Source organism: Odontesthes bonariensis, chromosome 11 (genome assembly GCF_027942865.1).
Source record: "Odontesthes bonariensis isolate fOdoBon6 chromosome 11, fOdoBon6.hap1, whole genome shotgun sequence".
NCBI classification, from domain to species: Eukaryota; Metazoa; Chordata; class Actinopteri; order Atheriniformes; family Atherinopsidae; genus Odontesthes; species Odontesthes bonariensis.
Window position 1 is genome coordinate 26,475,871 of NC_134516.1, and position 24,022 is coordinate 26,499,892.

General features: G+C 41.9%; 11 non-coding genes across 11 annotated transcripts; all 11 read right to left on the reverse strand.

Moving 5' to 3' along the window:
• Positions 1-155: 155 nt before the first annotated feature.
• On the reverse strand, positions 156-228 carry trnak-cuu (transfer RNA lysine (anticodon CUU)). The gene has a single exon. It is a non-coding gene; the product is annotated as a tRNA-Lys (tRNA).
• Positions 229-13,870: 13,642 nt separating this feature from the next.
• trnas-uga (transfer RNA serine (anticodon UGA)) lies at positions 13,871-13,952 on the reverse strand. The gene has a single exon. It is a non-coding gene; the product is annotated as a tRNA-Ser (tRNA).
• Positions 13,953-14,255: 303 nt separating this feature from the next.
• Positions 14,256-14,337, reverse strand: trnas-aga (transfer RNA serine (anticodon AGA)). Its single transcript has one exon. It is a non-coding gene; the product is annotated as a tRNA-Ser (tRNA).
• Positions 14,338-15,411: 1,074 nt separating this feature from the next.
• On the reverse strand, positions 15,412-15,493 carry trnas-uga (transfer RNA serine (anticodon UGA)). Its single transcript has one exon. It is a non-coding gene; the product is annotated as a tRNA-Ser (tRNA).
• Positions 15,494-15,795: 302 nt separating this feature from the next.
• Positions 15,796-15,877, reverse strand: trnas-aga (transfer RNA serine (anticodon AGA)). Its single transcript has one exon. It is a non-coding gene; the product is annotated as a tRNA-Ser (tRNA).
• Positions 15,878-16,181: 304 nt separating this feature from the next.
• trnas-aga (transfer RNA serine (anticodon AGA)) lies at positions 16,182-16,263 on the reverse strand. Its single transcript has one exon. It is a non-coding gene; the product is annotated as a tRNA-Ser (tRNA).
• A 305-nt stretch (positions 16,264-16,568) lies between these two features.
• On the reverse strand, positions 16,569-16,650 carry trnas-aga (transfer RNA serine (anticodon AGA)). Its single transcript has one exon. It is a non-coding gene; the product is annotated as a tRNA-Ser (tRNA).
• Positions 16,651-16,954: 304 nt separating this feature from the next.
• On the reverse strand, positions 16,955-17,036 carry trnas-uga (transfer RNA serine (anticodon UGA)). The gene has a single exon. It is a non-coding gene; the product is annotated as a tRNA-Ser (tRNA).
• Positions 17,037-20,826: 3,790 nt separating this feature from the next.
• trnav-cac (transfer RNA valine (anticodon CAC)) lies at positions 20,827-20,899 on the reverse strand. Its single transcript has one exon. It is a non-coding gene; the product is annotated as a tRNA-Val (tRNA).
• A 344-nt stretch (positions 20,900-21,243) lies between these two features.
• Positions 21,244-21,315, reverse strand: trnaq-cug (transfer RNA glutamine (anticodon CUG)). Its single transcript has one exon. It is a non-coding gene; the product is annotated as a tRNA-Gln (tRNA).
• A 441-nt stretch (positions 21,316-21,756) lies between these two features.
• On the reverse strand, positions 21,757-21,829 carry trnav-cac (transfer RNA valine (anticodon CAC)). The gene has a single exon. It is a non-coding gene; the product is annotated as a tRNA-Val (tRNA).
• Positions 21,830-24,022: the final 2,193 nt, after the last annotated feature.

The following is a 24,022-nucleotide window of genomic DNA, read 5'->3' on the forward strand; positions in this document are numbered from 1 at the left end:
TGCGCAAGTTTGAATGTTTTTGATTCATATTGTGCATTTCAGGAGGTTTGTGATCATTCAAAGAGGCACCACTGAGGACGCTGTGATGGTGGTAACAGAGCTGAACTTTGACTTTAAGTGCTGGATCAAACATCTGTTGATTATTAAAACTGCTACGCCCAACGTGGGGCTCGAACCCACGACCCTGAGATTAAGAGTCTCATGCTCTACCGACTGAGCTAGCCGGGCTATTCACATGTTATAAAACATGCCTTCCAATAAAAAAGACGAGATAAAACAAGCCTAAGTCAACTTTCAGAGATTTAGAATGACATCAGAACACATTCCTCCCTTTTCAACCTCTACCTACTCCACTCGACTGGATCCCACTCAGCTGTTAGGGTTTTCCATGAGGTAATACCTCCTGGCACCAGGTGGTACATTTTTAGCACCTACTCGGTCGGGGTCAAGTTGAGTTGAGCCGAAAATGTGACATCTACAGACTGCAGGCCACTGATTGGCCAGGGAGTGATGTCACTGTATGAGTCATGAAAGCCACTCCTTAACAAGAACCGGCAACAGCAACAGTTGGATTTGATGTATTCTGTGATCGTCAACGAGGTGGATTGCTAGACGCAAAGACATAGACCAAGCAGCAGGTAAACCTTTGCCTCGATGTCCTAAATTGTTGTGTCATGTTTGTGTCACATAAGACTGACATCACAGGACTTTTGGACCTCCTTGCTATAACGACCCCACCCACATTGAGGTGGTTGTAAGTACTGGTGGAAAAGAGCTTAATGTTGCAGGAGAACTGCCTCATCGCACATCAGAATTAATAATAATAATAATACATTTTATTTATAGGCACCTTTCATAGGCACTCAAGGGGGGTATTCCTAGAAAGTAGCTAAAGAAAGCCAGGCTGTAGCCGGAAAGCGTCGCTTGAACTAACACCATCTTCCAATTAAGCCTCAAGTCGTTCCATGAAGCCAGCTCAGCTGCATCTCAGTGAGGCTAATCCAAGCGAGGCTTACATAGCCTGGCTAAGTGCGAGTGTACGAGGAACGTAAGAAGCCCTGACGAGTGGATTGTGGAAAAACAGAGATGGCAGAAAAGGAGAGCAAGACAAGAGCTTTTATTTTTTCGGCAGCTGAACAAATAATGCTTATGGAGCTGTATGAGGATTTTAAAAGTGTCATCACCAGAAATGGTAATACAGCTGTGATCAATAAAGCGAAGAAAACGGCATGGCAAACAACTTTAGACAGACTAAATAAGTTATGAAAGTTTCATACCATTGTCAATTGTTAGACATTTATTTTACTGTCCTCATGTATTTAGACTCTCCTCTTTGTGTCATAATTTGTTTACATAAAGCATGCTGAATTGTCTCTGTATGAGATGTACAGCACAAATATACTGGCCCTGCTCACTTTATTAATAACCCAATAATCGACACACATCATCATACTTTGTGACTATATTATCCTGTGTGTGTGACCCAGATATTATTTTTTCACTTTTACATCTCAACAGGAGCAATCTTAACAGCCAAAAGCGTACCTGGCAGCAGGTGAAGGTAAAGTACAGGAACATATTTCAGAGTGGTAAGTAGCCTTTGAAGAAATGTGTTTGTCCAATAAAGAGAGCAGCAAACTAGATATGGAATACAAGAAACTGAAAATAAAAAAGATCAAGCTAGAGATTATGAAACTGGAGAGGGATGTTAGTATAAATTCAGATAAAGGAGAATTTCGTGTTGTGAACTGTATTTAATTCTGTTTTCTCTCCACAGCTTGAGAAACATGTAATAATAATTAAACAATTCAACACAACTTGAACTCAAACTTGTCATTATTGTACGATTCATGCAAAGTGTTAGAAATGTGTTTTTTACATTTATATTCACAGTGGGGTGCCATGACCTAAACATGTGGAAAGTTATAAATCATCTCTGTCCATTTAGCCTTCTTACACTTGCTCTGACTTAAACTGCTACTGTGTCAATGCTAAATTATGAAAAGAAGTTCTAACTCAAAGGTCACAACAATAAGGATCAAAGGAAATATGTGTCGCTGTACAGGTCCCTCACTGTGTCAGGAGAAACTGAGTCCTTTCAGGCACTAGAACCTGCAGGGACTCAACGAAGAAAAGACTTCAGCCTGAAAAGTTGTCCACAAGACAAAATGTATAAAATATGAAGTATACTATTAATTTAAGATGGCTCTGTCAGAAGTCAGCCATGGTGCCTGAGAGCTTTAAGTAATGAACCTGTATTTAATTTGGCCAAAGGTCATTTCTATCCGTGCCCTTGTTTTAGCATGTGCATGTGCATGTGCATGTGCATGTGCATGCTTCTTTCTGAACACAACACCCAGTTTGGACACATCATGGCTGGGACAGCAGCAGCAGCCACAAACACGTCCAAACTTTCTGTATTCAGCAGATGTGGAGAGGGCTCCTCAGGAATATCGCTGATGGAATATAGCTGATGTATCACTTTTTAAAGAAAGTCCACCAAAACTTTGGACACATTCTGAGAATCCACAAAAGAAGAAGAGATGTTGTTGAAAAGTCAGTTTGTCATTTTATCGAGGTCCCTCTGCTCTTTGTGTAACTTAGATATTCTACATCTGAAATGATTCTTTATAAAGTATTTTATTCAAATAAAACGATAACCTCTGATCTGAAGACAGCTGATTTAGTGCCGGTCACATGATCACATCATTTATAGGATTAAAAACATGTTAGATTTGTACAAAAGAGCCTCAGATTATCAACACTGATTATTTTAGATCTAAAGAAATGAATGATCACTTTTCTTTGTGGGACACGTTTCCATCAAAGTGTGAGACGATATGAATGAATGAATGAGTTCAGAGTTGGTTCAAACAGCTCTTCAACATGTTGAACTCATCAGTTACAGAGGAGACGGAGAGGTCATTTAAGGGCTGTAAATCATCTTTAATGGTGCCACATGTGTCCAGTTTGTCTTTGTTACCATAACTGGACAAACACTGATGATCAGGACTGAATAAATGTTACTGATCCATGTTCAGTTCAGCTCTAATGTAACTCATATCTGCTGGAACTGGGACGGAAGGAGACTTTTTTGCCCTCTTGTGGTGTAAAGATGAACTGCATGATGTCAGTTTCATGATGCAGAAACTCCGTGAAGAAAATAAATGTGGAAATATAAAGACTTTTCTCATCTTCTTGTTGAAGCTCCAACCTCCATCATATCATAAAGATCTCATCCATCCTTTCCCTGTTCCTGCTGCACACACCTGTTGTAGTATAAGCAGCAGGATATCAGAGTCTCCTGAGGTGACACCACAGTCTGTAATACAGATGTTGGTAAATTGTTCAGAACAACATACTCACACTCACACACGCACCAAATTAAGCACAAGCTGTGTTTGTAGAACCAACAGGAGGCCGTTGATGTCTGCAGTGATTTTAGTGGCATTAAGACTCATTAGAGCGGAGTTATTGAATATTTCTGGAGCAGGTGTTGCAGCCGACTGCACATGGAGACTAATGTTATTTTCCTGCTCCAAGGACAGCTTATTTGGATTCAAATGTTTATCTGATGGAGAGAGGTGTGATTTGATCTGGAACGACGCTTTATTTTGGAGGTATTTATTCAGCAAGTGCGAATCTGTCAATATGTGTCAAACTTTACCGAACCCTGTTGCTGTTGTTCTACCGCTGCCTCCATCTGTTAGTGTCCGCGGTAAAGCAATACAATGTAACTCCTCAAAAAGCCCACTATGGAGCTCCCCCTACAGGCTTGGAGGTAATGTACGGTTACACTGTCGTAAATACAACACCCTTTCACTTTCACCTTTCACGTTTGTTGACGAACCGGCGAGGAGTCAGAAGGTGCGAGCTCTGTCAGCCGAGAAGGTAAGAGTAATCAAATGTACCTGGGAGCGTGAGAGGGGTCTATTTGTTTTTGCGGTAGGTGTGCCAGAAAGCAAGTCGAAGTACTTCCGCTCAGCTCCCGGGCTGCTACCGGGCCGCTTTCTACTGTATACACTTAAAAACATGAAGCCTCTTGTGTTTGTTCTTGTGGACAACTTTCCTGTTAGCTGAAACATTTCAGAGTTCTCCTCAGACTGTATTCAGTGGGTATAAAGGTGTCTTTAACAGAGGGAACGAGGATTTATCTCTGTGCTTCACCCCGGCAGAAGCAGCCAGAGAGGGGGCGGGGCTTGTTCCAAACTCTCAGCTGCTCTCCCATTGGTTATTACTTATGACGTCAGAGACGGACAAAGTTCCTACTGGCTCCTGAAGCCGGTGCAGCGGAAGTGGTTCTGGAGGCAGCAGCTACACTTGTAATGTTCACAGCTTCTGTCTGACACCTCAGAGTTCATAAAACTCATACAACACTATCAGAACACATGGTCACCATAGGAACCTTTATAAGTTCAGGCTTTCTGAAGTAACGGGACACACACACATCAGTCCAATCCAGATGTTTTTCTCATCTTTTCATAGTTTCCTGTTTTGCCTTCATAACTCAGATGGAATCAGTCAGTGAAAAGTAAAGGTGTTCACCAGACCAACCAAGGCTGAACCTGAGGGATGTATCACTGAAATTACTGAGCACATCATCAGACAGGAGAAGAAGAAGCCCATTTTCACTGATATCAGCATCAGATAGCAGACCTGGAGGTGCTTTTCTTTCTACAGCTGGCCTTCACTCCTCTGTGTCTTCTCTCCAACCATCTTTGTCCCAACCATTGCATCTGTGGTGTTCAGCACATCTGCAGCATCAGGCCCGCTGGCTCCGTTCTGCTCGTCTTCTGCAGACGGAGCTTTTTCATGGCAGGAAACCATCCAGTGAGTCAGGATTCTGCAGGAACCACTGGAAGACTTTCACTTCCTCCTTTAGTTGAACGCTTCATCAAACTGACATCATGCAGTTCCTCTATTCGCCACCAGAGGGAGACACATCTCCATCAATGCAGAGTCCCGCTCAGTATTACTGACAGTACTTCACAGCCACTGAGAGGACACATTTAAATCAGTAACATACAAAGAAATGATTTCTGTATTTGAGCCAGGCTTCCACCTCCATATAAGACACACACTGTGTCCTCATACAACAAGCAGCTCTCCTGTCTGAGCTTCACATCTTTACAGTTAGCATCAGCACACACAGCATGTTGATGAAGATTCTCACTCATCCAGGTCATGGTAATCCTAAGAGCTCACATCCTCTGGCCTAAAAGGCCTCCAGCAAAGAGCCAGATAAGACCAGAGCCACCCACTCTCCAGATAAAGGGCCTTATGAGCTGCTGAAGTTCTTCAGGTAAATAAGTTTATATTAGTTTCTCTTTTGGTCAGAGGCTCTGGTGCTCTGGAGTTACACCAAGTGTTTCTGAATGTTAGCTGCAACACCTTTAAAATCTGTTTTATCTCCATGCAAACAACAGATAATCCTAACTGTCCTGTAGTTCGTAATGTGTCAGATCTCCATTTATTCCATCTCTTTCGCTGCAGTTTTAAAACTTCATTACATTTGTTTTGTTGTTGAACCACCAAACCAGCTCAGAAGACACAGTATTTAATGGCTATCAGGTTGAGTGGAGGATGTAAATGAACAAGTGGTTCACTTCAAGGCAAGTAAGAACATTCATCTTGAAAATCAACAGATATCAGCTTGCTGCACTTTTGCATGAAAGGATAACAAATCCAAGCTCGCAATTGTTATTAAGTTTTAAACAAGAGGCACAAGACTGAAGCGTTGGAACAGACAATTATAGCAGATAATAAAACACGTGTGATCTGTGGTGATTTCAACATGGACCTCTTAAAGGTACATAGTCCTAAACAAACTTGTGATTTCTTGGCTGCGTTATACGGTAGAGGCTTGTATCCACTGATCACAAAGCCGAGCAGAGCAGCCACAGATAGTGCAACATTAACTGACAACATTTTTACACATTCCTTGGACACTGGTATAAATAGTGGTTTGGTAATAAGTGATGTAAGTGATCATTTAGCTGTATTTGCAACATTTAATGATCAACTACAGAGGAAGAAAACAGAAAAGCGTAGATATGAAAGGGTAAGGACTGTTAAAGCAATTAATGCTTCAGAAATGAGCTTTAAAACAAGAGTGGAATGAGTTTCATACAGATGAAGTAAACACTGCAGACAATTCATTCTTCAACTGTTATTTATCTCTCTATGATAAACACTGTCCAACAGTTTTATGTTCACATAAGCATAGTTATGCTGAGAAACCTCGGATAACAAAGGCATTAAAAAATGCATGTAAGAAGAAAAATAAACTTTATGGAGACTTCATCAAAACTAGAACAGAGGTTGCTGAAAAACGCTGAGATGTACAAAAACAGGCTGACCAACATGTTGAGGCAAGCAAAGAAGCAACATTATGATAAAATGTTACAAATAAATCAAAATAATATGAAGCGCACATGGAACATCCTAAATAATGTAATGGTGAATAAGCCTTGATCACCAGATCAACCTAAGTGTTTCATAAAGGACAATAAGGTGTTTGGCAATCTGACTGAAGCGGCTGATGAATGTAACTCAGTACAGCGGCTCGTGAATCCTCTGGTGCACGTTGAGCATCGTCATGCTCTTGAATTCCTTCCCGCAGTCGTCACATTTCATGAGGTCCCTCATTTCCACGAGGTTCTCCTGGTGCTCCTTCAGGGCGGACGCGTACTGGACGCGTAAAGTGATGTCCTGAAGAAAGAGGAAAAAATCCAGCAAAGACCTGACACAGGAGCTGAGAGATGCATCTGGACCTTCAGCTGATCCATCGGCTGTTGGCCCGAGCCTCATCAGAGATGGGCTCCCTGGAAGGGTGGCTGTCAAGAAGCCGTTCTTAAAGACATGGTTGGTAATCCTGTTCAGAAACACATTTTGTAATACTGGGTGAAATGGTCCGTCTATCCTGAGAGAAATCTATACAAGATGTATTTAGAAAAAGGGACAAAAATAATCAGACCTCTGTGGCAGCTGCAGGACTGAGAAAAAGCTGACCAATCCGCGATCAGCGTCTCGGATTGGTCGCCTACAAAAAAACAATCAGATGCCTCTGCTTTCTGCCTACGCCCCCCTCTGCCGGCTCCCTGCTCCATGTGCGCATGCGGTTCTACCGGCTTTGGATGAAGCACTGACGGAATGGGGGGGGGGGGGATGGAGCTTAGAGGAGGGGACACTTTCGAATCTTGCTAGCTCTCTTGCTAGCTCTTTAGGATTACCTACCATAGCTTTAAGGAAGGGAAACAGTAAGCGTTGTTTCTAAGTGCTTGTTAAAATGAGTATTTAAGATAATAATTAAGTGTTTTTTAGGCGATGTGAAAACCGTTTGCTGTGACTTTCAAATATGCTTCAGAAACTGGACGTGTTTCTTCAGATAAACTCCTGACCAGCTGTGAAAAAGCAGTGAAAATGTCTGGCCTGTATAAACTTTGTGATGTCAAACAAGATCAGAGATGACATCGATTGTGATGTCACTACAGTGATGACATCACAGCTTTGTGAAGGCTTCTGTTCTGTCTCTTCTGGTCTGTGGTTCCAACCACAGATTCTGGATGGAAGTGAAGTCCGGATTCCAGAATGTTGATTTGTGTTCTCTGTTAATCTCTGGACGACTTCAGCTGATTACTTCCTGTCACTGTCACGTTGGAAGGTCCACTTCTGCCAGTTTTTCAGCAGCCAGTATCATGTTTTCCACCAGCAGTGTTTCCCAAGACAGAATAATGTCAGTTTGTTTAAAATGTTGCCAAAATAAACGATTACAATTACAACAAATGTCATCTCAGGGCACTTCAATAATAAAGTCCAATTCAGGCCAATTGGAGTTTAATTCATTGTAATCATAATACTGTTCAGAATGAATTCAGAATGAATCCAATTCATTCATACAGAACAATTCAAAAACTATTTCCTCGCTAAGGAAACCAACAGATGGCACCGAACTTGCACTATTTCTAATTAGATAGAACTTTTTAATAGTTCTAAGATCATATCTTTCTGGTTTTATTTGCATTTTACAAAGAGTCCCGAGTAATTATGAAAGTGGGGTTTTAATTAGAAGAAAAAGCCTCAAAATAAAGTGATTTTTAGGAGTATGCAGGGATTCATTTCCATCTAATGAACAGCTCAGTTATATTAAACAGTGGGCCGTGTGAGCAGCAATCAGGGGAGTAAGGAGTTCACAGATCATAGACAGAGGCAACCGTCCAACTATTCAAAGCTTTTAAAATGAGTAATAAAATCTGACAGGTAACCAGGGAAGGAAGGACAAGAGGCAGGGAGGTGGGCAGCCACTGTGTGGCCTGGTGTGGGAATAATCACCTCAGCTGCTGATTTTAGGAGGAGCACCAATAAGCCAAACAGCGTCTCCATCCCAGGAGAAGAGGTGGCTGAGGAACACCTGGGAGTTTACCTGTTGCATATCTCTTATGAGTCTGTGGTGCAGAGTGCCATCTTTCTTCAGCAGCATCTGCTGTGGCAGCAGCATCAGAGCCAGCGACTCAAAGAAACTGAGCAAACTGCTAAAGAAGGCTGGCTCTGACCTGGGGACTGCTTTGGAGCTGTGTTTGAGGAGCACTCACTTCTTTTTTTTTTTTTTTAAACCCCGAGTCCTGTCCAGCATTATGGCAGCAGAATTGTAATCTGAATACCGTTTATGCCAAACACATTTGCTATACCAAGGGAAGCTTTATGAATGTAAAGCTCCCCTTGATGCCCATCAGCTCCTTATTTATTTATTTATTTTTGTTACAATACTTAACATGATGTGATAGTGTGATAGTGCCGAACCGGACCGGGGGACAGAGAGAGAGGGAGAGCGAAGAAGGGAAAAAAAGGAACAGAAATATGAAGAGACAAACATAGAAAACAATGAAAAATCAGACAACCAGCTGCTACACCTGTAAAAACAAAACTGAAGACAATCCAAGGCTTTTGTGGGGAATCCAGCCTTAGAGGAACCAGGAGCACCTGTAAGCAGACAAGCAGAGAACAAACACACAAACTAAAAAGCACAAGCAGCAGCAATCACATGGCAACCTTCCATCAAGGAATCGAACCCTGTTCCTCCGCTTGACAGGCGGATTCTAACCATTGACCAGCGAATTGTCAAGCATTTGGATGACTGAGAGCGTAAATTGACTGTGGAAGGGGTTCCATGGTGTAAAGGTCAGCACTCTGGACTCTGAATCCAGTGATCGGAGTTCAAATCTCGGTGGAACCTTCAGGTGTGTGCTGTCATGGTTGTGTTCTGGAAAGAAGATGAGTTGAGTAGGCTAGTCAGTTGTGAAATGACACCAGAGTGAACGCTTGATCAATTCCAGCTGAGAGGATCTGTGCTATGTGACGTCACACCTCTGTGTTGCTATTTGAATCTTTTTTGGTTTCCTCTTGCATATTCATTTACGATGCTTCTATTTATCCATGCTCTCCCACAGGAGTGTGTTACAATCCCACTTCTGACTCAATTTGTTGAAACAAAATTTGGGAAAACTTATCTCATTCTTTGGCTTCCGTAACACTAGTGAATGGACATGGTTACAGTTTCAGTAGTGTAGTGGTTATCAAGTTCGCCTCACACGCGAAAGGTCCTCAGTTCGAAACTGGGCGGAAACATTACTTGCTCCTCCTTTATTTATTTCACCCTTGTGTGAAGATGTATGACTGCACGTTAATGATAGCAACATCAACATATTCATAATTATGGATAGGAGGGGAGCCTCATCTGCTATTCTTGACATGTAAAGTCAATTTTTTCAGGTTTTAAAAAGATTTTCCGATGCTGTTGTTTGAAACGGACTTTGGCAAATCCCTAGCTGCTGAGCGAAAATGGCAGCCTTCCATCAAGGAATCAAACCCTGTTCCTCCGCTTGACAGGCGGATTCTAACCTTTGACCATTGAAGAAGATACAGAATGTGTTGCTTGACTGTCGTGCAAATTCTGAGAATACAAGCTGTAAGAGTATCACTGAAAAATTGACAAAAAAACACGTTGCTAAAACCCTTTCATTGTCAAGCATTTGCATGACTGAGAGCGTAAATTGACTGTGGAAGGGGTTCCATGGTGTAAAGGTCAGCCCTCTGGACTCTGAATCCAGTGATCCGAGTTCAAATCTCGGTGGAACCTTCAGGTGTGTGCTGTCATGGTTGTGTTCTGGAAAGAAGATGAGTTGAGTAGGCTAGTCAGTTGTGAAATGACACCAGATTGCACGATTCCAGCTGAGAGGATCTATGGTATGTGACGTCACACCTCTGTGTTGCTAGTTGAATCTTTTTTGGTTTCTTCTTGCATATTCATTTACCATGCTTGTATTTATCCATGCTCTCCCAGAGGAGTGTGTTACAATCCCACTTCTGACTCAATTTGTTGCGACTCCACAAACTCTTTCTGCGAGCAACGAAATTTGGGAAAACTTACCTCATTCTTTGGCTTCCGGAACACTAGTGAATAGGCATGACGCCAGTTTGCGTAGTGTATTGGTTATTACGTTCGCCTAACATGCGAAAGGTCCTCAGTTCGAAACTGGGTGGAAACATTACTTGCTCCTCCTTTATTTATTTCATTCTTGTGTGAAGATGTATGACTGCACGTTAATGATAGCAACATCAACATATTCATAATTATGGATAGGAGGGGAGCCTCATCTGCTATTCTTGACATGTAAAGTCAATTTTTGCAGGTTTTCAAAAGATTTTCTGATGCTATGGTGTGAAACGGACTTTGGCGAATCCCTAGCTGCTGAGCGAAAATGGCAGCTTTTATGAGTATTAAAGGAGACATATTTTACCTCTTTAAACAAGTTAGAATTGGTCTATGACACTGATGCCATGGTAACGGCCCGCGGGCTGGAACCGGCCCGAATGGACATCACAACCGGCCCGGTTACATCAGTGGTTGAGAAGTTTTTTTTTTTTTTTAAATAAATAATACTATTATCAACAAATTTAAATCTAGTTTTGGTTTTTGATCCTTAACCCCCTTGTGTCCAAGGCCTTTTCAGAGACTTTGAGGCAGTTGTCATCACCTTGACATTTTCAAGTATTTCAACTAACTGTAAACATCTATGCAAAAGTGACACATATGGTTGTATTCTGAAAAGCCTAACAAAAAACAATATGAGAGTGAAGTGAATGTAATACAAACAAGTTTTATTTAAATTGAGGGGAAACACAACTGTACAAAAAAACAAGTTTTAGAGGTCTTCAAACAGTGCAAGAAAACGCACTATAAATAAATCTAGCCAAGACTTTTGAAGGTTGAACCTTGTAAACAAAAGTGTTGGCTGCATAAAAGTAAAAAGTGCAGTCAGAAATGTTTTGTTGTTTTCACACAAACTGTAAAAAAGTTTTTGTAACTCCAGTCAGTGTCTCTGTTAGTTGAATACTAATTAGATGGGTGTGTAACACCCCTGATTCCCCCCACCCCCCTGTCACTCTCCATGTGATAATTGTCTGTCACTGGCAGGACATTGCTGCCTTCCCCCACATGCTGGCTGAATGGGGCGTGTTCTCACCTGTGAATAGCCACTCAGTCACCTGGTACTTTACATGTGAATAGCGATAGGTGTGGCCGAGGAAGCTGCTGCAGTCTGCGACTACAGAAAATCCAAAGATTTCTGTTCACTCTCTTTAAAAAGGGCCAGCTATATAATTTATTTTTAATATATATATATTTGAAAACTAGAAGTTTCAAGGTTTTTAATGGTGTCACTTATATGTTTGAATGACAAAAACTCACAGAGTTACAGATGTGTTTTTGGAGATGTGTCAAAAATGCCCACCGGTGGGCATTAGACCCCAGAGTGTTAATGGTTTTAAGTATAATATTCATTTAATTAATTTCCATGTAATCCAACAGTTTGTCCCTCGCTCGTGCCGGTCTCAGTACCTTGGACAGAGACCAGTGCACGCGCTGCAACAGAGACCGGCAGCGCGTGCACTGTCCAAGGTACTAACTGACGAGTCGCGCGACATCAGTCAGGAAGGATGTTGTCTAAATAGCGGAAGGTTGACTCTGAATGTAGAATCTTTCAGGAGAGATGGAAAGAAAAGTATTTCTTTTGGGAAGTGAGGGGCAAACCAGTGTGTTTAATTTGTTCGCAACAAGTGGCTGTGCCAAAGGAGTACAACATCAGACGACATTACGAGACCCATCAGGAGAAGTAAAACGACTACACAGGGCAACGTAGCACACAAAAGCTCAACGAGCTAGCCTCATCCCTCCAAAAACAGCAAGCGGCTTTCTCGAAATGCCGAGAGACATATGAAGGTTCTTTTTAATTGTATATCTTCTCAAATTCTTATTTTTACGTTAACTGCAGCTGTTTTCGAATGGGGATTTCTGTCTCGGCGCGCCTCCGTTAAGTTCTGATGGCGTTGCCCCTGGCAACCAACAGCGTCTCCTGCCAACATGGCCGACCGGGACTCCTCATTCTCAATACTAACTTAACATTTTATTTCATGTTTATGGGCAGTGAAGGCGAGCTATGTCATCGCATGGGAGATAGCCAAAGCTTCCAAGCCTTTCTCTGAGGGCGAATTCGTGCATGATAAAGGCAGCCGAGCTAGTGTGTCCAGAAAATCGACAAGCTCTTGCGAACATCAGCTTATCCCGACCTACAGTGACCAAGAGAGTGGAAGAGCTCTCCAGCGACTTGCATAGCCAACTTAAAGAAAAGATTAAATCCTTCGTCGCGTTCTCCATTGCTCTTGACGAGAGCACTGATGTGACTGATACGGCTCAGTTGGCGATATTTATTCGCGGAGTGGATGCTGCCTTGAATGTCACGGAGGAGTTTGTTTCCGTGGTACCCATGACAGACACGATTACAGCTAACGACGTGTTTGTTAGCCTTGTCGGGGCCCTTGACAATCTGGAGGTGGACTGGAGTCGCGCTATCAGTGTGGCTACGGATGGTGCACCTTCCATGGTAGGAAGAAAGGCCGGAGTTGTCGTCAAGTTGAGAGAAAAGGTACGAGAGGCTAACCCAGACCAGGTATTCTGGAACTTTCACTGCATTTTACACCAAGAGGCGTTGTGCAGCAAAAGTCTGAAGTTACCTTTTCGCAACCCTGAGTCAATAGTGTTATCGTTGTCGGCAGCATTTAAACCTACGCGGGGAGACCCCAATGGATTTCTAATCCATCCCCTTAACCTCTCAGCCACGACAACGACATACACTAGTGTTCACCTTTGACATTCAACGGTTACAAATCATCATTTTCATGAAGGAATTCAACTCCTGAGAAAGACTTAAGATATGGCGATCAAGAAAAAGCTTATTTTTTGTTTGTTAGAAATGGTCAGTCTTTCAAAATGGGTCAGAAGAAGGAACTGTGTCTTCAGAGATCAATCTGTGCAGGAGTTCATGTGATCAACATGTGATCTGGCCTTTGTTTTGTTTAATCAAATGGTCCAAGGAACTTGTGCTTCTTTCCGGGGTTAACTTTAAGCAACCCTGAGTCAATAATGTTATCGTTGTCGGCAGGACTCTAACCTGCGCGGGGAGACCCCAATGGATTTCTAATCCATCCCCTTAACCTCTCGGCCACGACAACGACATACATGTATGTTCATCTTTGACATTCAACGGTTACAAATCATCATTTTCATGAAGGACTTCAACTCCTGAGACAGACCTAAGTTATGACGATAAAGAAAAAGCTTTTTTGTTTGTTTGTTAGAAATGGTCAATCTTTCAAAATGGGTCAGAGGAAGGAGCTGTGTCTTCAGAGATCAATCTGTGCAGAAGTTCATGTGATCAAAATGCTATCTGGTCTTTGTTTTGTTTAATCAAATGGTCCAAGGAACTTGTGCTTCTTTCCAGGTTAACTTTTCGCAACCCTGAGTCAATAATGTTATCTTTGTCGGCAGGATTTGAACCTACGCGGGGAGACACCAATGGATTTCAAATCCATCGCCTTAACCTCTCGGCCACGACAACGACATACACTCCTGTTCACCTTTGACATTCAACGGTTACAAATTATCATTTTCATGAAGGACTTCAACTCCTGAGACAGACCTAAGTTATGGCTAACAAGAAAAAGCTTTTTTGTTTGTTTGTTAGAAATGGTCACTCTTCGAAATGGGTCAGAGGAAGGAGTTGTGTCTTCAGAGATCAATCTGTGCAGAAGTTCATGTGATCAGAGACACGTCTGCCCTCTGTTTTGTTTCATCAAATAGTCTAAGGAACTTGTGCTTCTTTCCAGGTTAACTTTTCGCAACTCTGAGTCAATAATGTTATCGTTATCGGCAGGATTTGAACCTACACAGGGAGACCCCAATGGATTTCTAATCCATCGCCTTAACCTCTCGGCCACGACAACGACATACACTTATGTTCACCTTTGACATTCATCGGTTACAAATCATCATTTTCATGAAGGACTTCAACTCCTGAGACACACCTAAGTTATGGCGATCAAGAAAAAGCTTTTTTGTTTGTTTGTTAGAAATGGTCAATATTTCAAAATGGGTCAGAGGAAGGAGCTGTGTCTTCAGAGATCAATCTGTGCAAGAGTTCATGTGATCAACGACACATCTGCCCTATGTTTTGTTTAATCAAATGGTCCAAGGAACTTGTGCTTCTTTCCAGGTTAACTTTTCGCAACCCTGAGTTAGTAAAGTTATCTTTCTCGGCAGGATTTGAACCTACACTGGGAGACGCTAATGGATTTCAAATCCATCGCCTTAACCTCTCGGCCACGACAACGACATACACTAGTGTTCACCTTTGACATTCAACGGTTACAAATCATTATTTTCATGAAGGACTTCAACTCCTGAGACAGACCTAAGTTATGGCGATCAAGAAAAAGCTTTTTTGTTTGTTTGTTAGAAATGGTCAATATTTCAAAATGGGTCAGAGGAAGAAGCAGTGTCTTCAGAGATCAATCTGTGCAGGAGTTCATGTGATCAAAGACACGTCTGCCCTCTGTTTCGTTTCATCAAATGGTCAAAGAACTTGTGCTTCTTTCCAGGTTAACTTTTCGCAACTCTGAGTCAATAATGTTATCGATGTTGGCAGGATTTAAACCTACGCGGAAGACCCCAATGGATTTCTAATCCATCCCCTTAACCTCTCGGCCACGACAACGACATACACTCATGTTCACCTTTGACATTCATCGGTTACAAATCATCATTTTCATGAAGGACTTCAACTCCTGAGACACACCTAAGTTATGGTGATCAAGACAAAGCTTTTTTGTTTGTTTGTTAGAAATGGTAAATCTTTCAAAATGGGTCAGAGGAAGGAGCTGTGTCTTCAGAGATCAATCTGTGCAGAAGTTGATGTGATCAAAGACACGTCTGCCCTCTGTTTTGTTTCATCAAATAGTCTAAGGAACTTGTGCTTCTTTCCAGGTTAACTTTTCGCAACCCTGAGTCAATAAAGTTATCATTGTCAGCAGGACTCGAACTTACGTCGGGAGACCCCAACGGATTTCAAATCCATCGCCTTAACCTCTCGGCCACGACAACGACATACATGTATGTTCATCTTTGATATTCAACGGTTACAAATCATCATTTTCATGAAGGACTTCAACTCCTGAGAGACCTAAGATATGACGATCAAGAAAAAGCTTTTTTGTTTGTTTGTTAGAAATGGTCAATCTTTCGAAATGGGTCAGAGGAAGGAGTTGTGTCTTCAGAGATCAATCTGTGCAGAAGTTGATGTGATCAAAGACACGTCTGCCCTCTGTTTTGTTTCATCAAATGGTCCAAGGAACTTGTGCTTCTTTCCAGGTTAACTTTTCGCAACTCTGAGTCAATAATGTTATCGTTATCGGCAGGATTTGAACCTACGCAGGGAGACCCCAATGGATTTCTAATCCATCGCCTTAACCTCTCGGCCACGACAACGACATACACTTATGTTCACCTTTGACATTCATCGGTTACAAATCATCATTTTCATGAAGGACTTCAACTCCTGAGACACACCTAAGTTATGGCGATCAAGACAAAGCTTTTTTGTTTGTTTGTTAGAAATGGTAAATCTTTCAAAATGGGTCAGAGGAAGAAGCTGTGTCTTCAGAGATCAATCTGTGCAGAAGTTCATGTGATCAAAGACACGTCTGCCCTCTGTTTTGTTTCATCAAATAGTCTAAGGAACTTGTGCTTCTTTCCAGGTTAACTTTTCGCAACCCTGAGTCAATAATGTTATCGTTGTCGGCAGGATTTGAACCTACGCGGGGAGACCCCAATGGATTTCTAATCCATCGCCTTAACCTCTCGGCCACGACAACAACATACACTCATGTTCACCTTTGACATTCAATGGTTACAAATTATCAATTTCATGGAGGACTTCAACTCCTGAGACAGACCTAAGTTATGGCGATCAAGAAAAAGCTTTTTTGTTTGTTTGTTAGAAATGGTCAATCTTTCAAAATGGGTCAGAGGGAGAAGCTGTGTCTTCAGAGATCAATCTGTGCAGGAGTTCATGTGATCAACATGTTATCTGGCCTTTGTTTTGTTTAATCAAATGGTCCAAGGAACTTGTGCTTCTTTCCGGGGTTAACTTTAAGCAACCCTGAGTCAATAATGTTATCGTTGTCGGCAGGACTCTAACCTGCGCGGGGAGACCCCAATGGATTTCTAATCCATCGCCTTAACCTCTCGGCCACGACAACAACATAAACTTGTGTTCACCTTTGACATTCAACGGTTACAAATCATCATTTTCATGGAGGAATTCAACTCCTGAGACAGACCTAAGTTATGGCGATCAAGAAAAAGCTTTTTTGTTTGTTTGTTAGAAATGGTCAATCTTTCAAAATGGGTCAGAGGAAGGAGCTGTGTCTTCAGAGATCAATCTGTGCAGAAGTTCATGTGATCAAAGACACGTCTGCCCTCTCTTTTGTTTCATCAAATTTTCAAAGGACCTTGTGCTTCTTTCCAGGTTACCTTTTCACAACCCGGAGTCAACAATGTTATCGTCGTCTGCAGGACTCGAACCTACGCAGGGAGACCCCAATGGATTTCAAATCCATAGCCTTAACCTCTCGGCCACGACAACGACATACATGTTTGTTCATCTTTGACGTTCAACTGTTACAAATCATCATTTTCATGAAGGACTTCAACTCCTGAGAGAGACCTAAGATATGACGATCAAGAAAAAGCTTTTTTGTTTGTTTGTTAGAAATGGTCAGTCTTCGAAATATGTGAGAGGAAGGAGTTGTGTCTTTAGAGATCAATCTGTGCAGGGGCGCGTTGCACAAAAGTAGGATTTAGACATCCAGGATGAATTACTTAGCCAGGTTCAAGTAATCCAAAACATGTGCGCCCAGGCTTAGTTGGTTGCACAAAGGCCAATCCAGGATGAGCAGACAGGGATTCATTAAGCCAGCTGAAAGCGATCCTGGATAAGTGCTGCACACGGCTTTCTTAAATAGACCCCACGATCGATCATAGATTCAATGATTCACCATGGCAACAAGGGCGGCGTATTTCTCCCCAGCATGAGCAATAATTATTAATGGAAGTATATGAAGAGGTGACGGAGAAAATAAAACAAAAAGGAAATACTGCCACAGTTAAAAAACAAAGGGAGCAAGCGTGGCAAACCATTGCTGACCGCCTGAATGCGTAAGTAGTGCACAAATCACACTCACCACTCCACTGAAATTATCACAATTAGGCAGTGTTCGAACTACGGCGGACTCGGGGGATCCGAGACCCCCTGAAACTGACAAGAGACCCCCCTGAAAACATGATTTGGGAAATGTTGGGGGGTCTCTAAAATATTGGCAAAATGTGATTTCCCCTGATGAGTTATGATTGCAGACGCGATGCGTGTGGAGGTGTGGAGCCTGTGTGCGTAATTGGCATAAAGCTGTGCTGTCCGCCGCGTATGATTCTGTATAGCTTCTCATGTGTTTTCGAGATCCGCGCTCTGAGTCAAGCACAAGCAAGCAACCAAAATGGACATGGCAGCAACTTTTTATTAAGAATGTGCCTGCCCACACATTGCCTGTACTGTTTTAGCAGTGAAATAAAAAACGCAAATAAAGGACTTGCAAGCATCTTCATCTCCTTCCCTGGGCATAGAAGACTCTGTGACATCAAGTTCTATAGGATTGCAGGTAAGAATTTTTTTTTTTTTTAAATTACAGTTACAATTACAATGTTAACATTCAGAGTAAGATACTCATTGCATCGTATTACAGGTTTCCCCATTGTCATTGATGCAGTGGACTGCACACATATCAAAATAAAATCCCTCTCAGGTGGCCATGAGGGGGATTTTGTGAAAAGGAAAAACTTCCACAGCATCAATGTACAGGTGAACATGACTTTTGATAAAGTTAATTAATGAACACTGTACATTGCCTGTGATGTGCATTAATTGGTTTAACATCTTATCATTTCAGATGGTCTGCAATGCTGACTATTTGATCAGTAATGTTGTGGCAAAGTGGCCCGGCTCGGTCCACGACTCCCGAGTGTTTCGGAACTCAGAGATCTATCGGCGCCTATCACAAGGTGAGCCACAGAACCTCTATTGATAACCACTTTTAACATCATGGCTGTGTTAAGAATGTCACTACCAGTGGCGTAACTCCCATTAGGCAAACCTAGGCATTTGCCTAGGGCCCCAACCAAATCTGTCTTTCATAGGGGCCCCCAAATCTGACCGTCCCAGCCAAAGTAAATACACAAAAAAACCAATGTTAATTTGTTACTTATGTAAAGTAAAAAAACATTTTTCTATGAAAAAAAACCCAGACATATCAGCATAACACCGAACTAATGCCTAAATAATAATGGTCCAAGCACACATGCCCCCATCCATTGTGCATTGGACTAGTCCAGAATATGATGACGTAGCAATGTGCGACATAACATGATTTCAAATCAAAGCGAGGGAACTGTGTGTGACTCGGTGAAAAATGAAGCGGAGTTATGATAGTGGTAATGCTAAAAGAAAGTAACGGACAGAGAACAAAAGAATTGCAGATGCACTGCTGAAAAAATGAGAGAGTGAGACCTGATAAAGGGCAGGAAAAGCACATGAAGAAGAGATGAGTGAGACAGGTGTGAAGCAGAGGAGCTTGAAGGCAAACCAGGGACACAGATGAAGAGTAACAGGGATACAGACAGAGAAAAAGAAGATAGGGAGAAAGAGAGAAAGAGACAAAACATACTTGACTTGGATATTTATTTCTAAAGCTATATTTATTTATAATGCACCATGATTGATCAGAGGTCCGTTTCACGAAGCAGGTTTAGTGAAAACTCTGAGTTGGTTAACCCTGAAATGAGGGAAACCCTGAGTTTTCCGTTTCACAAAGGGAGGTAACTCAACCCCGAGAAAGAGGGCTAACTCTAGCCTGTTTCACAAAGAGAGGTAACTTAACCTCTCGGTCAGTTACCGGAGTAACAGACTGTGAGAAACTCTCAGACGCGCGAAACTACCAGGGCGGCACGGGGTGGCAGCCGCCACCCCTGAAAAGGGGTCTGCCATCCCAGTGCGAGGGAGTGTTTGTTTTTTTTTTTCAATGCGAGTGAGAGCGTGCAGGCAATACAATAACTCGTGCACCATGCGCGTTTGGACTGCGCCGGCACGAGAGAGAGAGAGAGAGGGGGGTGTGGGGAGAGGTTGCTTGCTCTAACTATCTATATCCAGCCTGTCTAAGCCTTTTAAAAAATCCCCAATTTACTATGTTGATATATTGTTGTTATTCTGTACACATGCACTCACAAAATACTTTGGCAGGCAGGCCTTTGAGGGAGGGCTTTACTTCTAGGATAATGCTGGAATTTTGTAAAGTGCTGGGAAGTCCTCAAATTTCTAAATCATTCCTATGGCTTGATTTTGCTTTCAAAGCAAACACTGAACCACTGTTATTCCTGTCCACACACAAAATCTTTTCGTTGGTCCTTTCATTGGTAAATGTAAATGGTGGTTTTACTCATGTCCATTTTGTATTTTAGTTCTGTTAAGCAAAAGAACATTTTGTATCTCTGGCAGTGAAAACATTATTTGATTTTCACATGTAACTTACTTGTGTCATGGAAATTCTAATCTCTCTCTCTCTCGTTTGATCTGAATAATAAACATATAATTTTGGCAAATGCTGGAGAAATCTGAAACTGATTTTACTGTGGAGAGTTGATACCATTGTTAGTGGCAGTGCAGTATTGGTTTATTGCGATTCTTTAATCTCAATTTAAAGTAAGGGTATTGGGATGGTAATTTGTTTTATGTGTGTATTTAAAAAATGAGGGCCCCATGTCTATATTTTGCCTAGGGCCCCAAAATGTCTAGATACGCCCCTGGACAGCACACACCTGAAGGTTCCACCGAGATTTGAACTCGGATCACTGGATTCAGAGACCAGAGTGCTGACCTTTACACCATGGAACCCCTTCCACAGTCAATTTATGCTCTCAGTCATGCAAATGCTTGACAATGAAATGGTTTTAGCAACGTGTTTTTTTGTCAATTTTTCAGTGATACTCTTACAGCTTGTATTCTCAGAATTCGCACGACAGTCAAGCAACACATTCTGTATCTTCTTCAATGGTCAAAGGTTAGAATCCGCCTGTCAAGCGGAGGAACAGGGTTCGATTCCTTTACCGAAGGCTGCCATTTTCGTTCAGCAGCTAGGTATTCGCCAAAGTCCGTTTCACACCATAGCATGAGAAAATCTTTTGAAAACCTGCAAAAATTTACTTTACATGTCAAGAATAGCAGATGAGGCTCCCCTCCTATCCATAATTATGAATATGTTGATGTTGCTATCATTATTGTGCAGTCATACATCTTCAAACAAGGATGAAATAAATAAAGGAGCAAGTAATGTTTCCGCCCAGTTTCGAACTGAGGACCTTTCGCGTGTGAGGCGAACGTGATAACCACTACACTACTGAAACTGAAGCCATGTCTATTCACTAGTGTTGCGGAAGCCAAAGAATGAGGTAAGTTTTCCCAAATTTTGTTGCTCGCGGAAAGAGTTTGTGGAGTCGCAACAAATTGAGTCAGAAGTGGGATTGTAACACACTCCTTTGGGAGAGCATGGATAGATAAAAGCATCGTAAATGAATATGCAAGAAGAAACCAAAAAAGATTCAACTAGAAACCCAGAGGTGTGATGTCATATACCACAGATCCCCTCAGCTGGAATTGATCAATCGTGCAATCTAGTGTCATGTGACAACTGACTAGCCTACTCAACTCATCTTCTTTCCAGAACACAACCATGACAGCACACACCTGATGGTTCCACCGAGATTTGAACTCGGATCACTGGATTCAGAGTCCAGAGTGCTGACCTTTACACCATGGAACCCCTTCCACAGTCAATTTACGCTCTCAGTCATGCAAATGCTTCACAATGAAAGGATTTTAGCAACGTGATTTTTTTTGTCAATTTTTCAGTGATACTCTTACAGCTTGTATTCTCAGAATTGGCACGACAGTCAAGCAACACATTCTGTATCTTCTTCAATGGTCAAAGGTTAGAATCCGCCTGTCAAGCGGAGGAACAGGGTTCGATTCCTTGACGGAAGGCTGCCATTTTCGCTCAGCAGCCAGGGGTTTGCCAATGTCCGTTTCACACCATAGCATCAGAAAATCTTTTTAAAACCTGCAAAAATTGACTTTACATGTCAAGAATAGCAGATGAAGCTCCCCTCCTATCCATAATTATGAATATGTTGATGTTGCTATCATTAACATGCAGTCATACATCTTCACATAAGGATGAAATAAATAATGGAGGAACAAGTAATGTTTCCACCCAGTTTCGAACTGAGGACCTTTCGCGTGTGAGGCGAACGTGATAACCACTACACTACGCAAACTGGAACCATGCCTATTCACTAGTGTTCCGGAAGCCAAAGAATGAGGTAAGTTTTCCCAAATTTTGTTGCTCGCGGAAAGAGTTTGTGGAGTCGCAACAAATTGAGTCAGAAGTGGGATTGTAACACACTCCTCTGGGAGAGCATGGATAGATAGAAGCATCGTAAATGAATATGCAAGAGGAAACCAAAAAAGATTCAACTAGCAACACAGAGGTGTGACGTCACATACCACAGATCCTCTCAGCTGGAATTGTGCACTCTGGTGTCATTTTACAACTGACTAGCCTACTCAACTCATCTTCTTTCCAGAACGCAACCATGACAGCACACACCTGAAGGTTCCACCGAGATTTGAACTGGGATCACTGGATTCAGAGACCAGAGTGCTGACCTTTACACCATGGAACCCCTTCCACAGTCAATTTACGCTCTCAGTTATGCAAATGCTTGACAATGAAAGGGTTTTAGCAACGTGTTTTTCTGTCAATTTTTCAGTGATACTCTTACAGCTTGTATTCTCAGAATTGGCACGACAGTCAAGCAACACATTCTTTATCTTCGCTGGTCAAAGGTTAGAATCCGCCTGTCAAGCGGAGGAACAGGGTTCGATTCCTTGACGGAAGGCTGCCATTTTCGCTCAGCAGCTAGGGGTTTGCCAAAGTCTGTTTCACACCATTGCATCAGAAAATCTTTTAAAAACCTGCAAAAATTGACTTTACATGTCAAGAATAGCAGATGAGGCTCCCCTCCTATCCATAATTATGAGTGTTGATGTTGCTATCATTAACGTGCAGTCATACATCTTCACACAAGGATGAAATAAATAAAGGAGGAGCAAGTAATGTTTCCGCCCAGTTTCAAACTGAGGACCTTTCGCGTGTTAGGCGAACGTGATATCCACTACACTACGGAAACCTGCGCCATGCCTATTCACTATTGTTCCGGAAGCCAAAGAATGAGGTAAGTTTTCCCAAATTTTGTTGCTCGCGGAAAGAGTTTGTGGAGTCGCAACAAATTGAGTCAGAAGTGGGATTGTAACACACTGCTGTAATTAAACCTTTACTTAAAAAACCTACTCTTGATCCAGAAGTGTTGGCTCATCATAGACCTATATCCAATCTCCCTTTTATGTCTAAAGTTCTTGAAAAAATAGTTGCAGCTCAGCTTTGTGATCACTTACACAGAAATAATCTGTTTGAAGAGTTTCAGTCAGGATTCAGAGTGCATCATAGCACAGAAACTGCACTGCTGAAAGTTACCAATGATCTCCTCTTAGCCTCTGATAGCGGACTTGTATCTGTGCTTGTCCTGTTGGATCTCAGTGCTGCTTTTGATACGGTCGATCACAGTATCTTATTACACAGACTTGAACATGTTATTGGGATTAAAGGAACTGCATTAGGCTGGTTTAAGTCATTATATTTATCTGATAAATTTCAGTTTGTTCTTGTAAATGAAGAATCTTCCTCACACACCAGATTAAGTCATGGAGTTCCCCAGGGTTCTGTGCTTGGACCGATTCTTTTCACTTTATACATGCTTCCATTAAGTAACATTATTAGACAGCATGGCATAAATTTCCATTGCTATGCTGATGATACTCAGCTGTACTTATCTATAAAACCAGATGAACCCAATAGGTTGGTCAGACTACAAGCATGTCTTAAAGACATAAAGACCTGGATGACTCAGAACTGTCTGCTTCTAAATTCAGACAAAACTGAAGTCGTTATCTTTGGACCTGAGCGTTTCAGGGAGAAATTGTCTAGCTATATAGTTACTCTAGATGGTATTTCCTTGGCTTCTAGTTCTACAGTGAGGAACCTTGGAGTTATTTTTGACCAGAACTTATTATTTGACTCACATATAAAACAGGTTTCTAGGACTGCCTTCTTTCATCTTCGTAAGATTGTTAAAATCAGGAACATCTTGTTTCAGAGTGATGCAGAAAAACTAGTCCATGCATTTGCTACTTCAAGATTGGACTACTGTAATTCTTTATTATTGGGCTGTCCCACATATTCTCTGAAAAGCCTCCAGCTGATCCAAAATGCTGCAGCCAGAGTTCTGATGAGAACTAACAGGAGAGATCATATTTCTCCAGTTTTAGCTTCTCTTCATTGGCTCCCTGTTAAATTCAGAATAGAATTTAAGATTCTTCTCCTTACATATAAAGCTCTTAATGACCGAGCT